The sequence below is a fragment of the Salmo trutta genome, chromosome 9 (genome assembly GCF_901001165.1).
Source record: "Salmo trutta chromosome 9, fSalTru1.1, whole genome shotgun sequence".
In the NCBI taxonomy this organism is placed as follows: domain Eukaryota; kingdom Metazoa; phylum Chordata; class Actinopteri; order Salmoniformes; family Salmonidae; genus Salmo; species Salmo trutta.
This window is the reverse complement of record NC_042965.1, coordinates 47278972-47303034: the sequence shown is the minus strand read 5'-3', so window position 1 is coordinate 47303034 and position 24063 is coordinate 47278972. Positions and strand designations below refer to the sequence as shown.

General features: G+C 45.4%; 1 pseudogene; it reads right to left on the bottom strand.

The window, feature by feature from the left end:
• Nucleotides 1-647: 647 nt before the first annotated feature.
• Nucleotides 648-24022, bottom strand: LOC115199686 (methylcrotonoyl-CoA carboxylase beta chain, mitochondrial-like; annotated as a pseudogene).
• Between the last annotated feature and the right edge of the window lie 41 nt (nt 24023-24063).

Here is a 24063-nt window from a genome sequence, read left to right as displayed (position 1 = left end):
AAAGTTTGACCAGCTCTCACTGGTTCAGCCAACACAGGTGCTCGGCGTCTGGTGCTCGGCGTCTGACCTGCTGGGTGACTGAAGGAAAATTAGAGTCTGTCGGTCCTGTTGGTTTCTGATAAAGAGCAAATACCTGCACATGTGAAGCTTGGTTATGTAAGATACTCTGTAAGAGTCCCCAAACCACTGCAGTGTAAGAACTGTAAAGGATTTGGCCATGTTTCACGGACAGACAGACGGAGTATATTGAAGAACGGTGTGTAGAAGGACGACGGTGTTGCAATTTGTGGTAGGGATCATGATCCCAGAGTTCCTGGAGTGCCCTGTAAGGGTGAAGGAGATAGAGGTGGCAAAAGTTAGAGCGACCACCCGATTGCTAACTGGGAAGTCCTTGTGACACGTTGAAATTCTACAGTACGTTACCATTTTCAATTAATATCCCAATGATCATTTAATATATTTCACTGTTCTGTTTCAATCAAATAAAATGGAGATTTAACAAACATTGACCAGCATCAATACAGGCTGTTTCAAATCATGTTACCAAGTGTTCTAAAACCTCAACAATTAAAAACTATTAATTTGGTGAGGATATCGAGAAAACAATGCTTCTGTAAATATTATAATGAAACAAAAAAAAACACAGGTTTCCATGTGTGGTCAATTCATTTAATTGGTGAACACCAGAACGGTAATCCAAATCTGGAGAAAATTGAAGCAACATACAACAAAATTAAAAACAGTTAGTTAGAAAGAGACTCCCAGAGGCGATGTGATATGAATCCTGATGTTTGACCATATCAGAAGGAGTAACAGGCACTGAATGTGATTAAGGAGGACACTTAGTATTCTGACTTGAGGTTCGATTACTTATCTTACTTATCTCAGACTTTATCAGAAGTCTCCTTATTGACACTGATTAATGATTTATGCTGAAGTCAGAGTTGTGTGAATGTCCCCCTTACAGAATACAGATACAGTTGAACAAAGCTGACAGTTTAATTAATAGCTTTTCCAGAACAAATTATTCTTCTATGGTCAGTCACCACACACACACACTACGGACAACACTGCCTGGGGTTGTACAATATACTGGTTCTACAAAATTCATGATTGTCCCAAATGCCTCCCTACATAGTGCGCTACATTTGACCAGGGCCCATGGGGTAGTAGTGCACTATATAGGGAATAGGGTTCCATTTTGGGACATCGCATACAGGATACAGTCCTTGTAGACTCTACAGTACAGACTGGCTCCAGAGTCTGTCCTCTAGTGGGTCCGTGGATGTTTAGTCTGTCCTCTAGTGGGCCCGTGGATGTTTAGTCTGTCCTCTAGTGGGCCTGTGGATGTTTAGTCTGTCCTCTAGTGGGCCCGTGGATGTTTAGTCTGTCCTCTAGTGGGCCTGTGGATGTTTAGTCTGTCCTCTAGTGGGCCTGTGGATGTTTAGTCTGTCCTCTAGTGGGCCCGTGGATGTTTAGTCTGTCCTCTAGTGGGCCCGTGGATGTTTAGTCTGTCCTGTGGATGTTTACATCCGGAACACTCCGAAGCGTGTCCTCTGTGTCGGGGCATTGAGTGTAGCACTGAGACTCATTCCCAGAACCAGACGGGTGTCAGCCGGGTCGATGATACCGTCATCCCATAGCCTACACAGACGGGCAGAGACAAACAGAACATGGAAGATAAGGAAACATACGCTAAAACTCACAATAGATTTTATTATTATTATTATTTTTTTAACTGCATTGTTGGTTAAGTGCTTTTATTCAGCATTTCACTGTGAGGTCTACTACACCTGTTGTATTCAGCATTTCACTGTAAGGTCTACTACACCTGTTGTATTCAGCATTTCACTGTGAGGTCTACTACACCTGTTGTATTCAGCATTTCACTGTGAGGTCTACTACACCTGTTGTATTCAGCATTTCACTGTAAGGTCTACTACACCTGTTGTATTCAGCATTTCACTGTAAGGTCTACTACACCTGTTGTATTCAGCATTTCACTGTGAGGTCTACTACACCTGTTGTATTCAGTATTTCACTGTGAGGTCTACTACACCTGTTGTATTCAGCATTTCACTGTAAGGTCTACTACACCTGTTGTATTCAGCATTTCACTGTGGGGTCTACTACACCTGTTGTATTCAGCATTTCACTGTGAGGTCTACTACACCTGTTGTATTCAGCATTTCACTGTGAGGTCTACTACACCTGTTGTATTCAGCATTTCACTGTAAGGTCTACTACACCTGTTGTATTCAGCATTTCACTGTGAGGTCTACTACACCTGTTGTATTCAGCATTTCACTGTGAGGTCTACTATACCTGTTGTATTCAGCATTTCACTGTGAGGTCTACTACACCTGTTGTATTCAGCATTTCACTGTAAGGTCTACTACACCTGTTGTATTCAGCATTTCACTGTGAGGTCTACTACACCTGTTGTATTCAGCATTTCACTGTAAGGTCTACTACACCTGTTGTATTTGGTGCCTGTGACAAATCAAATTTGATTTGAGATACTCTTCATAATTCATTATAAGCACATTAATAATGCCATCATAGACCGCCTTTTGAACCATGCATCATATACTGGGTGATGCTGATATCTCACCTTGCGCTGGAGAAGTACGGGCTTCCTTCCTCTTCAAACCGTTTGACGATGGGTTCCTTCATGGCGGCCTCCTGCTCTGCTGTGAACTGAACAAGAAACATTGGTTATATTAGTCCTGTAACAGCCTAGATCAGCCTGATCCAACCTTCCCCTCAGGGACCCCCAGTCGATCCAAACCTCTCCACGGGGACCCCACTGAGATATGGTGGAGTAATACTGACCTCCTATCCTCGCTGGTCTTTAGTCTAGATGTTAATCCACTGGGGTATGGTGGAGTAATACTGACCTCCTATCCTCGCTGGTCTTTAGTCTAGATGTTAATCCACTGGGGTATGGTGGAGTAATACTGACCTCCTATCCTCTCTAGTCCGCTGGTCTTTAGTCTAGATGTTAATCCACTGGGGTATGGTGGAGTAATACTGACCTCCTATCCTCGCTGGTCTTTAGTCTAGATGTTAATCCACTGGGGTATGGTGGAGTAATACTGACCTCTTATCCTCGCTGGTCTTTAGTCTAGATGTTAATCCACTGGGGTATGGTGGAGTATTACTCACCTCCTATCCTCGCTGGTCTTTAGTCTAGATGTTAATCCACTGGGGTATGGTGGAGTAATACTGACCTCCTATCCTCGCTGGTCTTTAGTCTAGATGTTAATCCACTGGGGTATGGTGGAGTATTACTCACCTCCTATCCTCGCTGGTCTTTAGTCTAGATGTTAATCCACTGGGGTATGGTGGAGTAATACTGACCTCCTATCCTCGCTGGTCTTTAGTCTAGATGTTAATCCACTGGGGTATGGTGGAGTAATACTGACCTCCTATCCTCGCTGGTCTTTAGTCTAGATGTTAATCCACTGGGGTATGGTGGAGTATTACTCACCTCCTTGCCCTCTCTAGTCCGCTGATCTTTAGTGATGGTAGCTAGGACGGTGGCAGCCTGCTCTCCACCCATCACAGAGATACGGGAGTTGGGCCACATGTACAGAAACCGGGGGCTGGAGCAGAGGAGGAGACATCTTGCTTAATGTACATGAGGAACCAAAGGTCCCTCTAGCTACCAGGAAAGAAGGGCCTAATCCTAGGACCAACCTTCAGTAAAATATTTCTGTCCATATAGGGCAGGGATCATCAACTAGATTCAGTCGCACGACAATTTTTTAAACATTTACATTATTTTTTTGTTTGTTTACATTTTAGTCATTCAGCAGACGCTCTTATCCAGAGCGACTTACAGTAGTGAATGCATACATTTCATACATTTTCTTTCTGTACTGGTCCCCCGTGGGAATCGAACCCACAACCCTGGCGTTGCAAACACCATGCTCTACCAACTGAGCTACAGGGAAGGCTAGTGTGTAGGGTTTTTCTTGCATGGATGGTCGGGGTGCCAGAACATAATTACAAATACATTTCTAGACTTCAAATTGACCGCAAGAATCCCCAAAACAAATGTTAGACTAAAACAAAATCATTTCAAACCTTGCTTTTACATTTCCGTCTCTATTATGTGTGGGAACACACACGTAAATTAAAAATCCCTTGTGAGCTGATTTCCTGGTGTTTTTACACTCTCATGTCCAACAATGAAAATTCCACTTGTTTATTTTTCGCTCAGTACTTAGGGGGGCAGATAAACTCCCCCGGGCCACAAGTTGGGGAACACATATTGGATATACCCGTAAGCTTGACAAGACCTGTCATTAAGACCTGTATCTATGTAGTGTGTAGGGTATACTATGTAGTGTGTAAGGTATACTATGTAGTGTGTAAGGTATACTATGTAGTGTGTAAGGTATACTATGTAGTGTGTAGGGTATACTATGTAGTGTATACGATGTAGTGTGTAGGGTATACGATGTAGGGTATACGATGTAGTGTGTAGGGTATAGTGTGTAGGGTATACGATGTAGTGTGTAGGGTATACGATGTAGTGTGTAGGGTATACGATGTAGTGTGTAGGGTATACGATGTAGTGTGTAGGGTATACTATGTAGTGTGTAGGGTATACTTGGTAGTGTGTAGGGTATACTATGTAGTGTATAGGGTATACTATGTCGTGTATACTATGTAGTGTATACTATGTAGTGTATACTATGTAGTGTGTAGGGTATACTATGTAGTGTGTAGGGTATACTATGTAGTGTGTAGGGTATACTATGTAGTGTGTGGTGTGTAGTGCATACTATGTAGTGTGTAGAGTATACTATGTAGTGTATACTATGTAGTGTGTGTAGGGTATACTATATACTATGTAGTGTATACTATGTAGTGTGTAGGGTATACTATGTAGTGTATGTAGTGTGTCGGGTGTACTATGTAGTGTGTAGGGTATACTGTGTAGGGTATACTATGTAGGGTATACTATGTAGTGTGTAGTGTATACTATGTAGTGTGTAGGGTATACTATGTAGTGTGTCGGGTGTACTATGTAGTGTGTAGGGTATACTGTGTAGGGTATACTGTGTAGGGTATACTATGTAGTGTGTAGGGTATACTGTGTAGGGTATACTATGTAGGGTATACTATGTAGTGTGTAGGGTATACTAAGTGTGTAGGGTATACTATGTAGTGTGTCGGGTGTACTATGTAGTATGTAGGGTATACTAGGTAGGGTATACTATGTAGTGTGTAGGGAATACTGTGTAGGGTATACCCTGTAGGGTATACTATGTAGTGTGTAGGGTATACTATGTAGGGTATACTATGTAGTGTATAGGGTATACCATGTAGTGTATACTATAGTGTATACTATGTAGGGTATACTATGTAGTGTGTAGGGTATACGATGTAGTGTGTAGGGTATACGATGTAGTGTGTAGGGTATACGATGTAGTGTGTAGGGTATACGATGTAGTGTGTAGGGTATACGATGTAGTGTGTAGGGTATACTATGTAGTGTGTAGGGTATACTATGTAGTGTGTAGGGTATACTATGTAGTTTTTAGGGTATACTATGTAGTGTGTAGGGTATACTATGTAGTGTGTAGGGTATACTATGTAGTGTGTAGGGTATACTATGTAGTGTGTAGGGTATACTAAGTAGTGTGTAGGGTATACTATGTAGTGTGTGGTGTGTAGTGTATACTATGTAGTGTGTAGGGTATACTATGTAGTGTAGACTATGTAGTGTGTGGTGTGTAGTGTATACTATGTAGTGTGTAGGGTATACTATGTAGTGTAGACTATGTAGTGTGTGTAGGGTATACTATATAATATGTAGTGTATACTATGTAGTGTGTAGGGTATACTATGTAGTGTATGTAGTGTGTCGGGTGTACTATGTAGTGTGCAGGGTATACTGTGTAGGGTATACTATGTAGGGTATACTATGTAGTGTGTAGGGTATACTGTGTAGGGTCTACTATGTAGGGTATACTATGTAGTGTGTAGGGTATACTAAGTAGTGTGTAGGGTATACTATGTAGGGTATACTAGGTAGTGTGTAGGGTATACTATGTAGGGTATACTATGTAGTGTGTAGGGTATACTATGTAGTGTATAGGGTATACTATGTAGTGTATAAGGTATACTATGTAGTGTGTAGGGTATACTATGTAGTGTGTAGGGTATACAGTGTAGTGTGTAGGGTATACAGTGTAGTGTGTAGGGTATACTATGTAGTGTGTAGGGTATACTGTGTAGTGTGTGGTGTGTAGTGTATACTATGTAGTGTATACTATGTAGTGTGTGTAGGGTATACTAGATAGTGTATACTATGTAGTGTGTAGGGTACACTAGGTAGTGTGTAGGGTATACTATGTAGTGTGTGTAGGGTATACTAGATAGTGTATACTATGTAGTGTGTAGGGTACACTATGTAGTGTGTCGGGTATACTATGTTGTGTGGCGGGTGTACTATGTAGTGTGTAGGGTATACTGAGTAGTGTGTAGGGTATACTATGTAGTGTGTAGGGTATACTATGTAGGGTATACTATGTAGTGTGTAGGGTATACTAAGTAGTGTGTAGGGTATACTATGTAGGGTATACTATGTAGTGTGTAGGGTATACTATGCAGTGTGTAGGGTATACTATGCAGTGTGTAGGGTATACTATGCAGTGTGTAGGGTATACTATAGTGTGTAGGGTATACTATGTAGTGTGTAGGGTATACTATGTAGTGTGAAGGGTATACTATGCAGTGTGTAGGGTATACGATGCAGTGTGAAGGGTATACTATGTAGTGTGTAGGGTATACTATGCAGTGTGAAGGGTATACTATGTAGTGTGTAGGGTTTACTATGTAGTGTGTAGGGTATACTATGTAGTGTGTAGGGTATACTATGCAGTGTGAAGGGTATACTATGTAGTGTGTAGGGTTTACTATGTAGTGTGTAGGGTATACTATGTAGTGTGTAGGGTATACGATGCAGTGTGTAGGGTATACTATGCAGTGTGTAGGGTATATTATGTAGTGTGTAGGGTATACTATGTAGTATGAAGGGTATACTATGTAGTGTGTAGGGTATACCTGTAAGCTCTGCCACACATGCCGTAGTTGCCCGCTCCATACGAGCCGCCGATGATCACCGTGATCTTGGGCACGTTGGCACACGCAACCGCTGTGACCATCTTAGCCCCGTCCTTGGCGATGCCACCTGCCTCGTACTCCCTGCCCACCATGAAGCCTGCAGAGAGAGACAGAGAGGGGGAGGACAGGGACAGAGAGAGAGAGAGAGGGGGAGGACAGGGACAGAGAGAGGGGGGAGGGCAGGGACAGAGAAGGGGGAGGACAGGGACAGAGGGAGAGGAGGACAGAGGGAGAGGAGGACAGGGAGAGGGAGAGGAGGACAGGGACAGAGAGAGAGGGGGAGGACAGGGACAGAGAGAGAGAGGGGGAGGACAGGGACAGAGAGAGAGAGAGGGGGGAGGGCAGGGACAGAGAAGGGGGAGGACAGGGACAGAGGGAGAGGAGGACAGAGGGAGAGGAGGACAGGGACAGAGAGAGAGGGGGAGGACAGAGAGAGAGGGGGAGGACAGGGACAGAGAGAGAGGACAGGGACAGAGAGAGAGGACAGGGACAGAGAGAGAGGGGGGAGGACAGGGACAGAGAGAGAGGGGGGAGGACAGGGACAGGAGGACAGAGAGTGAGAGTGACACAGGGTCAGAACACAAAACAAAAAAATTAAACATTGAACTTCATACACCCTGCCAGCCATGTCTTGTAGAAGGAATCAATCTCGTCTGTACTTACCCGTGATGTTTTGTAGAAAGATAAGTGGAATATTTCTTTGACAGCATAACTCTATGAAATGAGTTGCCTGGAACGCAGTAATGCAGAACTCATTATGTACATAGTGATTTACTGTGAATTAAAAAGATCCTAGTCTATAATCATGTGTCAGATCAACTTCCTCAACCTGCGTAAACTTACTTTCTTAGCAGACTCTGAGAACAGGACTCCGTTGTTACCAATGATTCCAACAGGGTACCCAAATATCCTGGAGAACCCTGGGAACAGACAGGAGACGGAATTAACCACACCCGTACTTCAACGACACACAGGTCTAATCACACCTGTACTTCAACAACACACCTGTACTTCAACAACACACAGGTCTAACCACACCTGTACTTCAACACCACACCTGTACTTCAACAACACAAAGCATTCTCTCAAGACATGCAGGGTTATATCCACATACTGGATGTATTTTAAGGTTCTGTACTGTAGATGTTCACCACATGACTAAAAGTATGTGGACACCTGCTAGTCCAATATCTCATTCCAAAATCATGGTCATTAATATTGGTCAGGGCTCTGTGCAGGCCAGTCAAGTTCTTCCACACCGATCTTGACAAACCATTTCTGTATGGACCTCGCTTTGTGCACGGGGGCATTGTCATGCTGAAACAGGAAAGGGCCTCCCCCAAACTGTTGCCACAAATTTGGAAGCACAGAATTGTCTAGAATGTCATTGTATGCTGTAGTGTTAAGATTTCCCTTCACTGGAACTAAGGAAAACAGCCCCAGACCATTATTCCTCCTCCACCAAACTTTACAGTTGGCACGATGCATTGAGGCAAATAGTGCTCTCCTGGCATCCGCCAAACCCAGATTTGTCTGTCAGACTGCCAGATATTGAAGAGCGATTCATTACTCCAGAGAACGAGTTTCCACTGCTCCAGAGTCCAATGGCGGCGAGCTTTACGCCACTCCAGCCGACGCTTGGCATTACGCATGGAGATCTTAGGCGTGCACCTGCTCGGCCACGGAAACCCATTTCATGAAGCTCCCAACGAACAGTTCTTGTGCTGACGTTGCTTCCAGAGGCAGTTTGGAACTCGGTAGTGAGAGTTGCAACCGAGGACAGATGATTTTTACGCGCTACGTGCTTCAGCACTCGGCGGTCCCGTTCTGTGAGCTTGTGTGGGCTACCACTTCGCGGCTGAGCTGTTGTTGCTCCTAGACGTTTCCACTTCACAATAACAGCCCTTACAGTTGACCGGGGACAGCTCTAGTAGGACAGAAATGTGACAAACTAAATTGTTGGGAAAGGTGGCATCCTATGACGGTGCCACGTTGAAAGTCACTGAGCACTTCAGTAAGGTCATTCTACCGACAATGTTTGTCAATGGAGATTGCATGGCGGTGTACTCGATTTTATACACCTGTCACCAACAGGTGTGGCTGAACTCCAAACACAGAGACGCATACAAAGCTCTCCCTTGCCCTCCATTTGGCAAATCTGACCATAATTCTATCAAAAACTAAAGCAGGAAGTAGCAGTGACTCGCTCAATACAGAAGTGGTCAGACGATGGATGCTACAGGACTGTTTCGCCCAGACTGGAATATGTTCCGGGATTCATCCATTGAGCAGTATACCACCTCAGTCACCGGCTTCATCAATAAGTGCATTGACAACGTCCCTACCGTACATACATTTCCCAACCAGAAGCAATGGATTACAGGCAACATCCGCACCGAACTAAAGGCTAGAGCTGCCGCGTTCAAGGAGCGGGACAGTAATCCGAACGCTTATAAGATATCCCACTACGCCCTCAGACGAACCATCAAACAAGCGAAGCGTCAATGCAGAACTAAGATTAAATCCTACACCGGCTCTGACGCTCGTCACGTGGCAGGGCTTGCAAACTATTACGGGCTACAAAGGGAAACCCAGCCGCGAGCTGCCCAGTGACGCGAGCCTACCAGACGAGTTAAATACTTTTTATGCTCGCTTCGAGGCAAGCAACACTGAAGCATGCATTAGAGCACCAGCTGTTCCGGACGACTGTGTGATCACGCTCTCCATAGCCGATGTGAGCAAGACCTTTAAACATTCACAAGGCCGCGGGGCCAGAGGGATTACCGAGACGTGTACTCAGAGCATGCACGGACCAACTGGCAAGTGTCTTCACTGACATTTTCAACCTCTCCCTGACCAAGTCCGTAGTCCCTGTTCCCAAGAAAGCGAAGGTAACCTGCCTAAATTATTACCGCCCCGTAGCACTCACGTCGGTAGCCATGAAGGGCTTTGAAAGGCTGGTCAATGCTCACATCAACACCATCATCCCAGAAACCCTGGACCCACTCCAATTCGCATACCACCCCAACAGATCCACAGATGATGCAATCTCTATTGCACTCCTCACTGCCCTTTCCCATCTGGACAAGAGGAATACCTATATGAGAATGCTATTCATTGACCTCAGCTCAGCATTCAACACCATAATGCCCTTCAAAGCTCATCACTAAGCTAAAGACCCTGGGACTAAACACCTCCCTTTGCAACTGGATCCTGGACTTCCTGAAGGGCTGCCCCCAGGTGGTGAGGGTAGGTAACACTCTTCCACCATGCTGATCCTCAACACGTTGCCCCTCAGGGGTGCGGTGCTCAGTCCCCTTCTGTACTCCCTGTTCGCTCATGACTGCACGGCCGGGCACGACTCCAACACCATCATTAAGTTTGCAGACGACACAACAGTGGTAGGCCTGGTCACCGACAACGATGAGACAGCCTATAGGGAGGAGGTCAGAGACCTGGCAGTGTGGTGCCAGCATAACAACCTCTTCCTCAACGTGAGCAAGACAAAGGAGCTGATCATGGACTACAGGAAAAAGGAGGGCCGAACAGGCCCCCCATTCAAATCAACGGGGCGGGTAGGAGTTTCAAGTTGTGTTACTTTTTATTATATTTTTTACTTATTTAGGAAATCTTAACTCTATTTATTGAACTGCATTGTTGTTTAAGGGCTGTAAGTAAGCATTTCATGGTAAGGTCTACACTTGTTGCATTCGGCAAACGTGACAAATTTGATTTGAAATAGCCGAATCCACTAATTTGAAGGCATGTCCACATACCTTTTTATATATAGTTAAATGTTAAACGTTTTAAATGTAAAATCAGGGCTCTCCCTAAGATTTGTGGTTCTAAGTAGGCCTTAGGTTGACAAGGGGAAGATCAGGAAGGAGTCAGTCAATTTCCCCTCAGGAAGTTGGAGCATTTAGCTTAGCTTTTTAAAAACCTGTAACTGCCATTTCCTGAAACATAAGAGTTTTAAATGATATGATACAATGTAGCCAACACAGTAGTCTTGTTTTGATCCTAAATGAAATTGAGGTGGTCTCAATGACACACATTTTTCTCGGTTAAATTAGAGGCAATGATTCTAATTAATAGCTGTCTTTATGTGGATAGTCCAGTGAAAATGTAAACTGTCTTTTTCTTAATTTTGTTGGGCAAAAATTTGGAATAATTAAATTACTGGATGTAATTAATATAGTCTAGCTTACTGTAGGCTATGCGTAGGGCGCCAACTACCGTTGGCGGCGATCAAAGCATGTGCTGGCAAGTAAGTGTTCTCTGCTTAGTTGCACTAAACGCTGTAGCAAACTTCCTTCGTCGTAATGACGCCTTAGCTAAGGAGCCAGCTATGACATGAGTGGTTATACGCTTCACCAACACATACAACCCTTCTCCTCACAGATCAGTGGTATCAGAGGAAGTAGAGAGCTGCAGCGCAAGGGAGGAAAATAGGACTACTTGGGGTTCACCAACCCTAACCCCAGGCAGTATAAACCCCAGGCAGTATAACCCCAGGAGTATAAACCCCAACCCCAGGCAGTATAAACCCAGGCAGTATAAACCCCAGGGAGTAATAAACCCCAGGCAGTATAAACCCCAGCAGTATAAACCCCAGGCAGTATTAAACCCCAGGCAGTATAAACCCCAACCCCAGGCAGTATAAAACCCCGGGGATAAACCCCAGGGAGTATAAACCCCAGGCAGTATAAACCCCAACCCCAGGCAGTATAAACCCCAGGCAGTATAAACCCCAACCCAGGCAGTATAAACCCCAGGTAGTATAAACCCCCAACCCAGGCAGTATAAACCCCAGGCAGTATAAAACCCCAGGCAGTATAAACCAAACCCCAGGCAGTATAAACCCCAACCCCAGGCAGTATAAACCCCAACCCCAGGCAGTATAAACCCAACCCCAGGCAGTATAAACCCCAGGGAGTAAAACCCAGGGAGTATAAACCCCAACCCAGGCAGTATAAACCCAACCCCAGGTAGTATAAACCCCAACCCCAACCCCAGGCAGTATAAACCCCAGGGAGTATAAACCCAGGCAGTATAAACCCCAGGCAGTATAAACCCCAACCCCAGGCAGTATAAACCCCCAACCAGGGAGTATAAACCCAGGCAGTATAAACCCCAGGCAGTAGTAAACCCCAGGCGTATAAACCAGGCAGTATAAACCCCAGGCAGTATAAAACCCCAGAGCAGTATAAACCCCCCAACCCAGGCAGGATAAACCCCAAGCCCCAGGGCAGTATAAACCCCCAACCCCAGGCAGTATAAACCCCAGGCAGTATAAACCCCAACCCAGGCAGTATAAACCCAACCCAGGCAGTATAAACCCCCAACCCCAGAAGCTCAGTATAAACCCCAGGCAGTATAAACCCCAGGCAGTATAAACCCCAGGCAGTATAACCCCCAACCCCAGGCAGTATAAACCCCCAACCCCAGGCAGTATAAACCCCCAACCCCAGGCAGTATAAACCCCAGGCAGTATAAACCCCAACCCCAGGCAGTATAAACCCCAACCCCAGCAGTATAAACCCCCACCCCAGGCAGTATAAACCCCCATCCCCAGGCAGTATAAACCCCCATCCCCAGGCAGTATAAACCCCCCATCCCCAGGCAGTATAAACCCCATCCCCAGGCAGTATAAACCCCCAACCCAAGGCAGTATAAACCCCAACCCCAGGCAGTATAAAGCCCCAACCCAGGCAGTATAACCCCAACCCCAGGCATTACTAACCCCCAACCCCAGGCAGTATAAACCCCCACCCCAGGCAGTATCAAACCCCCATCCCCAGGCAGTATAAAAACCCAACCCCCAGGCCTTATGAAACCCCAGGCAGTATAAAACCCCAAACCCAGGCAGTATAAACCCCAGGCAGTATAGAACCCCCAACCCCAGGCAGTATAAAACCCCAGGCAGTATAAACCCCAACCCCAGGCAGTATAACCCCCAACCCCACCACCATATAACCCCCAACCCCACCACCATAAACCCCCAACCCCAGGCAGTATAAACCCCCAGGTAGTAGAAACTGATAGTGACCAGCCTAAACCCCCATGTAGTAGAAACTGATAGTGACCAGCCTAAACCCCCAGGTAGTAGAAACTGATAGTGACCAGCCTAAACCCCAGGTAGTAGAAACTGATAGTGACCAGCCTAAACCCCAGGTAGTAGAAACTGATAGTGGACCAGCCTACCCAGCCTAAACCCCCAGGTAGTAGAAACTGATAGTGACCAGCCTAAACCCCCAGGTAGTAGAAACTGATAGGGACAGCCTAAACAACCCCAGGTATAGAAACTGATAGTGACCAGCCTAAACCCCCAGGTAGTATAACTGATAGTGACCAGCCTAAACCCCCAGGTAGTAGAACTGATAGTGCCACCAAACCCCCAGGTAGTAGAAACTGATAGGGACCAGCCTAAACCCCCAGGTAGTAGAAAACTGATAGTGACCAGCCTAAACCCCCAGGTAGTAGAAACTGAGTAACCAGCCTAAACCCCCAGGTAGTAGAAACTGATAGTGACCAGCCTAAAACCCCAGGTAGTAGAAACTGATAGGGACCAGCCTAAACCCCCAGGTAGTAGAAACTGATAGGGACCCACCATAAACCCCCAGGTAGTAGAGAACTGATAGTGACAGCCTAAACCCCCAGGTAGTAGAAACTGATAGTGACCAGCCTAGTACTCACCTGTGACCACTGTATCTCCGTAGAAGGCTTTGAACTCATCAAACCGGCTGCCATCAGACAATCCTGGCTATCACCTGGCAATCACACAGTAGAACACAGATAGATATATTATAAACACAACCCTAACAGTCCATTTAAATGCCCCTCTGGGACATGGACCCCCATAATAACAATAATAATAACAATGAACCAGTACAATAGGGTTTTAGCTCATCCATCCCCTTGGACCCCCATAATAACATAATAATAAATTAATAATACAATGAACCAGTACAATAGGGTTTTAGCTCATCCATTCCCCTTGGACTCCCATATAACAATAACAATAATAATAACAACAATAATTAATAAAATGAACTAGTACAATATTGTTTTAGCTCATCCATTCCCTTGGACTCCATAATAACAATAATAATAACAATAATAATAACATGAACTAGTACAATATTGTTTTGCTCATCCATTCCCCCTTGGACTCCATAATAACAATATAATAACAAATAATAAACAATGAACTAGTACAATATTGTTTTAGCTCATCCATTCCCCTTGGACTCCCATAATAACAATAATAATAACAATAATAATACAATGAACTAGTACAATATTGTTTTAGCTCATCCATTCCCCTTGGGACTCCCCGTAATACAATAATAATAACAATAATAATAACAATGAACTAGTACAATATTGTTTAGCTATACCATTCCCCTTGGACTCCCATAATAACAATAATAATAACAATAATAATAACAATGAACTAGTACAATATTGTTTTTAGCTCATCCATTCCCCTTGGACTCCATAATAACAATAATAATACAATGAACTAGTACAATATTGTTTTAGCTCATCCATTCCCCTTGGACTCCCGTAATAAATACATAATAAAACGTGGGGAAGTACCTCTCTGACATCAAAGTTGCGTTTGACGGTTGGCTCCTACGATGCATACAGCTCCTCAGCTGGGTAGAGAGGAGCCTCGGGGGGCTCAGTGGTCACCTGGCAACACACCAGGTCCATAACATCACGTCAATAGAGGGGCAGGAAGAGGAGAAGAGCAACAAAACTACCTCATGTTTCAATGACCAAATCTCTTTTTCTTTCATAATTGTTTTCTGAGAAAAGAAATGAAAATAAAATCGAACAAACATTAGCTACACAAGAAACCAACAACTCCTTGACATCAAAACGATAGACCTGTAATGCCGTCTATATTTTGGTGGGGTTTATATTTTCTTTCCAAAAACACTTGAGCGTTCTGTCTTGGTCAACTCTCTCAGAATGATCTTCTGGCCCCCTAAACCAGTCAGGCTTCAAGACGGGGTCACCTTCAGACGGGTCACTCTTCAAGATGGGTCACTATTCAAGACGGGTCACTCTTCAAGACGGGTCCCTCTTCAAGACGGGTCACTCAACCAAGACTGCTCTTCTCTATGTCACAGAGCCTCTTTCCTCCCCCCCCCCCCCCCCCCCCACCCCCCCCACCCCCCCCCCCCCCCCCCCCCCCCCCCCCCCCCCCCCCCCCCCCCCCCCCCCCCCCCCCCCCCCCCACCCCCCCCCCCCCCCCCCCCCCCCCCCCCCCCCCCCCCCCCCCCCCCCCCCCACCCCCCCCCCCAACCCCCCCCCTGCTGACACCCAGGTGGCGACATGCATCTCTGCCTGGCAGATATCTCAGCTTGGATGTCGGCCCACACCTCAAGATCAACAAGATTGCGCTGCTCTTCTTCCCAGCGAACGGCCTGCCCGCTCCAAGGCCTGCCCGCTCCAAGGACCTCTCCATTCACGGTTCACAACTCACAGTGTCCCCCCCTCTCCCAGAGTTCAAAGAACCTTGGCGTGACCCTGGGCAACACTCTGTCGTTCTCTGCAAACATCAAAGCAAGTGACTATGTCTGGTGTATGTTGAGGTTATAACCCACTGTATGTTGAGGTTATAACCCACCTGTATGTTCTGGTGTATGTTGAGGTTATAACCCACCTGTATGTTGAGGTTATAACCCACCTGTATGTTCTTTGGTGTAGTTGAGTTGCGGGATGCCTTTGCGAGCCAGGTGAAGGGCGTGGCTATCGTCTAGAGCGTAGTGGTCTGTTACACCTGACTTCCTGTGGGACAGGAAACATGAAACAAACATGGATCAACACTGGATAGAGGAACCAGACCTAACCCAATATCATACTGATATCTGCTCCATGGTACCATACAGTACCTACCATACCATACAGTACCTACCATAGCTAACTCATACCATACAGTACCTACCATACAGTACCTACCATACCTAACTCATACCATACAGTACCTACCATACAGTACCTACCCATACAGTACCTACCATACCATACAGTACCTACCATACAGTACCTACCATACCTAACTCATACAGTTCCAGGTAGAACCCATGTAAAAGGATTCTACATGGAACCCAGAAGTGTTCCTAGCTGGCACCAAAAAGGGCTCTCCAAAGAGTTATTCCTCTATGGGGGACAGCCGGAGAACCCTGTCAGGTTCTGGGTAGCACCCTTCACAGTGTAACGAACCTGATCTTTTAGAGGAAAGGTGAGACCATTGTAGACATTAGGCCATTTAGGACCGCGTCATACTGACTAATAGAAGAACCCAGTGTTGGAAAGTCATTTAAATAAAAAAATACTTTTTGGTATTTTTTTTTTACTATTTTATATTTCTGACAACTTTTACCCCACTACCTTCCTAAAGAATAGATGTACTTTTTACTCCAATATATTTTCCATGACACCAAAAGTTACATTTTGAGATGCTCAGACAGGACAGCAATTAGGTCCAATACCGGCACCTATTAATAGACACATCCTGGTCATCCCTACTGCCTCTGATCTGGAGGACTCACTAAACAGAGAACATCCCTGGTCATCCCTACTGCCTCTGATTCTGGAGGACTCACTAAACAGAGAACATCCCTGGTCATCCCTACTGCCTCTGATCTGGAGACTCACTAAACAGAAGAAACATCCCTGGTCATCCTATACTGCCATCTGATTGGAGGACTCACTAAACAGAGAACATCCCTGGTCATCCCTACTGCCTCTGATCTGGAGGACTCACTAAACAGAGAACATCCCTGGTCATCCCTACTGCCTCTGATCTGGAGGACTCACTAAACAGAGAACATCCCTGGTCATCCCTACTGCCTCTGATCTGGAGGACTCACTAAACACACATACTGCGTTTGTAAATTATGTCCTAGTGTTGGAGTATGGCCGTCTGTCCGTAAATAAATTTAAAAAAAACAAAATTGTGCTGTCTGGTTTGCTTAATATTTGGAGTTTGATGTAAAGCATTTACTTTGACAATTGAGTATTTTTTACCACCACAGAAAAGACCAATGCTGTATTTGTATTTATTATGGATCCCCATTAGTTCCTGTCAAGGCAGCAGCTATTCTTCCTGGGATTTATTATGGATCCCCATTAGTTCCTCCCAAACCAGCAGCTACTCTTCCTGGGGTCCAGCAAAATTCAGGCAGTTTATACAATTTTAAAAACATTACATTCCCAGATTTCACAACACACTGTGTTCCTCAGGCCCCTACTCTACTACCACATATCTACAATACACTGTGTTCCCTCAGTCCCCCTACTCTACTACCACATATCTACAATACACTGTGTTCCCTCAGGCCCCTACTCTACTACCACATATCTACAATACACTGTGTTCCCTCAGGCCCCTACTCTACTACCACATATCTACAATACACTGTGTTCCCTCAGGCCCCTACTCTACTACGACATATCTACAATACACTGTGTTCCCTCAGGCCCCTACTCTACTAACACATATCTACAATACACTGTGTTCCCTCAGGCCCCTACTCCACCACTACCACATATCTACAATACACTGTGTTCCCTCAGGCCCCTACTCTACTACCCATATCTACAATACACTGTGTTCCCTCAGGCCCCTACTCTACTACCCCATATCTACAATACACTGTGTTCCCTCAGGCCCCTACTCCACCACTACCACATATCTACAATACACTGTGTTCCCTCAGGCCCTACTCCACCACTACCACATATCTACAATACACTGTGTTCCCTCAGGCCCCTACTCCACCACTACCACATATCTACAATACACTGTGTTCCCTCAGGCCCCTACTCCACCACTACCACATATCTACAAACACTGTGTTCCCTCAGGCCCCTACTCCACCACTACCACATATCTACAATACACTGTGTTCCCTCAGGCCCCTACTCCACCACTACCACATATCTACAATACACTGTGTTCCCTCAGGCCCCTACTCCACCACTACCACATATCTACAATACACTGTGCCCTCAGGCCCCTACTCCACCACTACCACATATCTACAATACACTGTGTTCCCTCAGGCCCCTACTCCACCACTACCACATATCTACAATACACTGTGTTCCCTCAGGCCCCTACTCCACCACTACCACATATCTACAATACACTGTGTTCCCTCAGGCCCCTACTCCACCACTACCACATATCTACAATACACTGTGTTCCCTCAGACCCCTACTCCACCACTACCACATATCTACAATACACTGTGTTCCCTCAGGCCCCTACTCCACCACTACCACATATCTACAATACACTGTGTCCCTCAGGCCCCTACTCCACCACTACCACATATCTACAATACACTGTGTTCCCTCAGGCCCCTACTCTACTACCACATATCTACAATACACTGTGTTCCCTCAGACCACTACTCTACTATCACATATCTACAATACACTGTGTTCCCTCAGGCCCCTACTCTACCACATATCTACAATACACTGTGTTCCCTCAGGCCCCTACTCTACTACCACATATCTACAATACACTGTGTTCCCTCAGACCCCTACTCTACTACCACATATCTACAATACACTGTGTTCCCTCAGACCCCTACTCCACCACTACCACATATCTACAATACACTGTGTTCCCTCAGACCCCTACTCTACTACCACATATCTACAATACACTGTGTTCCCTCAGGCCCCTACTCTACTACCACATATCTACAATACACTGTGTTCCCTCAGACCCCTACTCCACCACTACCACATATCTACAATACACTGTGTTCCCTCAGGCCCCTACTCCACCACTACCACATATCTACAATACACTGTGTTCCCTCAGACCCCTACTCCACCATGATGTCATACTGCCTGATACCTGCAGTGAAGATCCGCCCCTCCAAGATCCTCAGCAGAGACTGTCTCACCTGTTGCTGCTTTTACCTGAAAAACAACACAACGCATCAGTTCTACACAGCAGGGTCGTCGTGACACAGCAGGGTCGTCGTGACACAGCAGGGTCGTCAGGACACAGCAGGGATGTCAGGACACAGCAGGGATGTCAGGACACAGCAGGGATGTCAGGACACAGTAGGGATGTCAGGACACAGTAGGGATGTCAGGACACAGTAGGGATGTCAGGACACAGTAGGGATGTCAGGACACAGTAGGGATGTCAGGACACAGTAGGGATGTCAGGACACAGTAGGGATGTCAGGACACAGTAGGGATGTCATGATAGCACCGAAAAGATACATCATTTTCTAAATGCTAAATATCTATAATATGTTAGTCCTCACCAGAGGGGGTCCTCCCAGGAAGATGGTTCCTTGTTTCCTGACGATGATACTCTCATCAGCCATGGCCGGGACATACGCTCCCCCTGCTGTACACGACCCCATCACCACCGCTATCTGGAATAACACAACCACCGTTATCTGGAATAACACATCACCACCGTTATCTGGAATAACACATCACCACCGCTATCTGGAATAACACATCACCACCGCTATCTGGAATAACACATCACCACCGCTATCTGGAATAACACATCACCACCGCTATCTGGAATAACACATCACCACCGTTATCTGGAATAACACATCACCAGCCGTTATCTGGAATAACACATCACCACCGCTATCTGGAATAACACATCACCACCGCTATCTGGAATAACACAACCAACGTTATCTGGAATAACACATCACCACCGTTATCTGGAATAACACATCACCACCGTTATCTGGAATAACACATCACCACCGTTATCTGGAATAACACATCACCACCGTTATCTGGAATAATACATCACCACCGCTATCTGGAATAACACACAACCACCGTTATCTGGAATAACACATCACCACCGCTATCTGGAATAACACATCACCACCGCTATCTGGAATAACACACCACCACCGCTATCTGGAATAACACACAACCACCGTTATCTGGAATAACACATCACCACCGCTATCTGGAATAACACACAACCACCGTTATCTGGAATAACACATCACCACCGCTATCTGGAATAACACATCACCACCGCTATCTGGAATAACACATCACCACCGCTATCTGGAATAACACATCACCACCGCTATCTGGAATAACACATCACCACCGCTATCTGGAATAACACATCACCACCGCTATCTGGAATAACACAACCACCGTTATCTGGAATAACACAACCACCGTTATCTGGAATAACACACAACCACCGTTATCTGGAATAACACATCACCACCGCTATCTGGATAAACACATCACCACCGCTATCTGGAATAACACATCACCACCGCTATCTGGAATCACACAGCACCACGTTATCTGGAATAACACACAACCACCGTATCTGGAATAAACACACCACCACCGTTATCTGGAATAACAACATCACCACCGCTATCTGGAATCAACACAACCACCACCGTATCTGGAATAACACATCACCACCGTTATCTGGAATAAAACATCACCCACCGTTATCTGGAATAACACATCACACCGCTATCTGGAATAACACATCACCACCGTTATCTGGAATAACACATCACCACCGCTATCTGGAATAACACATCACCACCGCTATCTGGAATAACACATCACCACCGTTATCTGGAATAACACATCACCACCGTTATCTGGAATAACACATCACCACCGTTATCTGGAATAAACACATCACCACCGTTATCTGGAATACACATCACCACCGTTATCTGGAATAACACATCACCACCGTTATCTGGAATAACACATCACCACCGCTATCTGGAATAACACATCACCACCGCTATCTGGAATAACACATCACCACCGCTATCGGAATAACACATCACCACCGTTATCTGAATAACACATCACCACCGCTATCTGGAATAACACATCACCACCGCTATCTGGAATAACACATCAACCACCGCTATCTGGAATAACACAACCACCACCGCTATCTGGAATAACACATCACCACCGTATCTGGAATTAACACTCACCACCGCTATCTGGAATAACACATCACCACCGCTATCTGGAATAACACATCACCACCGCTATCTGGAATAACACATCACCACCGCTATCTGGAATAACCACATCACCACCGTTATCTGGAATAACACATCACCACCGCTATCTGGAATAACACATCACCACCGCTATCTGGAATAACACATCACCACCGCTATCTGGAATAACACAACCACCACCGCTATCTGGAATAACACATCACCACCGTTATCTGGAATACAAATCACCACCGCTATCTGGAATACACATCACCACCGCTATCTGGAATAACACATCACCACCGCTATCTGGAATAACACATCACCACCGTTATCTGGAATAACACATCACCACCGCTATCTGGAATAACACATCACCACCGCTATCTGGAATAACACATCACCACCGCTATCTGGAATAACACATCACCACCGTTATCTGGAATAACACATCACCACCGCTATCTGGAAAACACATCACCACCGCTATCTGGAATAACACATCACCACCGCTATCTGGAATAACACATCACCACCGCTATCTGGAATAACACATCACCACCGCTATCTGGAATAACACATCACCACCGTTATCTGGAATAACACATCACCACCGCTATCTGGAATAACACATCACCACCGCTATCTGGAATAACACATAACCACCGCTATTCATTACCTGTGCTATTCATTACCCGTGCGCTATTCATTACCCGTGCTATTCATTACCTGTGCTATTCATTACCTGTGCTATTCATTACCTGTGCTATTCATTACCTGTGCTATTCATTACCTGTGCTATTCCGTCTGAGGAGAGGCGAGCCTGGTTGAAGAAGATCCGTCCAAAGTGTTTCTCTGTCTGGGAAGACCTCGGCCTGTCTGGGGAGGTTGGCTCCCCCAGAGTCCACTGCAGAGGCACACAATCACAAATCAACCCCTAGTCCCTCAGTCCACTGCAGAGGCACACAATCACAAATCAACCCCTAGTCCCTGAGTTCACTGCAGAGGCACACAATCACAAATCAACCCCTAGTCCCTCAGTTCACTGCTGAGGCACACAATCACAAATCACCCCCCCCTAGTCCCTGAGTCCTTTCCCCTCCTGAGTCCACTACAGGAGACAAACCCTGGGAGAGTGTTACATTGAGAACACAGCTATCTATCCCCATGCTGCCACCAGTATAGAGAGTGAGAGGGCACTCACCCAGGTATATACATGGCAGGTGGTTCTGCTGAGGCTATCTCCTGGGCTCGGAGGTGCTCTTCACTGTGACTGGTAGTAGTGCCTCCTTCACCGTGGCGTCGTTAGCAACAATAACACACTCCACCCTGGATGGGAAGACGACCAATCAGAATGAGTTAGATACAAAAAAAGGCACTGCGGAACCATAATGCATTATGACTGGGAAGATAAGAGTCGGAAACACCATGTTCAGTGGACCTGTGTCTACAACGTCTACAGTATCTGTCTCAAGCGTCATACCATTACTCTACAGGACTCGACAGCGTATACAGGATCTACAGGACTCTGTCTACAGCGTCTTACAGTACTCTAGTGTTTACAGTACACTCAGACAGTGTTTTAGTGTTTTACCAGTACTCACAGCGGTTCCAAGTCTCTACAGCGTTACAGTCTACTAACGCGTTGGAGACAGTACTCTAGGTCTACAGGACTCTAGTGCTTACAGGACTCTATGTGCTCCTACAGGACTCTACAGTGTTGAGTTGTTTACAGTCCTCTACAGCGTTATCAGCTAACTCTACAGCGTTTACGTACTCTAGTGTCTACAGGACTCTAGTGTTTAGTGTTTACAGTGTTTAGTGTTTACAGTACTCTACAGTGTTTAGTGGCTACAGTACTCTAAGTGTTTAGTGTTTACAGGTGTTTACAGTACTCTACAGGACTCTAGGTTTAGTGTTTACAGTAATCTAGTGCTCTACAGTAATCTAGTGTTTACAGTAATCTACAGTGCTCTACAATAATCTACAGTGTTTACAGTTATCTAGTGTTTACAGTACTCTACAGTGTCTACAGTACTCTACAGCGTCTACAGCGTTCACAGTACTCTATTGTTTACAGTACTCTAGTGTTTAGTGTTTTACAGTAGTCTACCGTGTCTACAGTACTCTACAGCGTCATACAGCGTCTACAGTACTCTACCGTGTTTAGTGTTTACAGTACTCTACAGTACTCTAGTGTTTACAGTACTACTAGTGTCTACATGGCCTACAGTACTCTAGTGTTTACAGGACCTACAGCGTCATTAGCGTCTACAGTACTCCTAGTGTTTACAGTACTCTAGTGTTTAGTGTCTACAGTACTCTACAGTACTCTACGTGTTTAGTGTTTACAGTGTTTAGTGTTTACAGTACTCTACAGTGTTTACAGTAATCTACAGTACTCTACAGTGTTTACAGTACTCTACAGTGTTTACAGTACTCTACAACTCTAGTGTTTACAGTGTTTACAGTGACCTACAGTGTTTACAGTAATCTACAGTGTCTACAGTGTTTACAGTACTCTACAGTGTTTACAGTAATCTACAGTACTCTAGTGTTTACAGTACTCTACAGCGTTTACAGTAATCTACAGTTACTCTACAGTGTTTACAGTAATCTACAGTACTCTAGTGTTTACAGTAATCTACAGTACTCTACAGCGTTTACAGTACTCTACAGCGTTTACAGTACTCTACAGCGTCTTAGTGTTTACAGTACTCTACACACCCTGAGACTCTGCCAATCCCTGTGATGATGCCTCCTGCTGGAACCTCCTCTTTCCCATAGAGCTCGTATGCTGCAAACTGGGAGAATTCCAGGAACGAGACCTGCAGAGAGAAACACAATACAGGACCCTCAGACCTGGAAACGACAAAACAAAGTG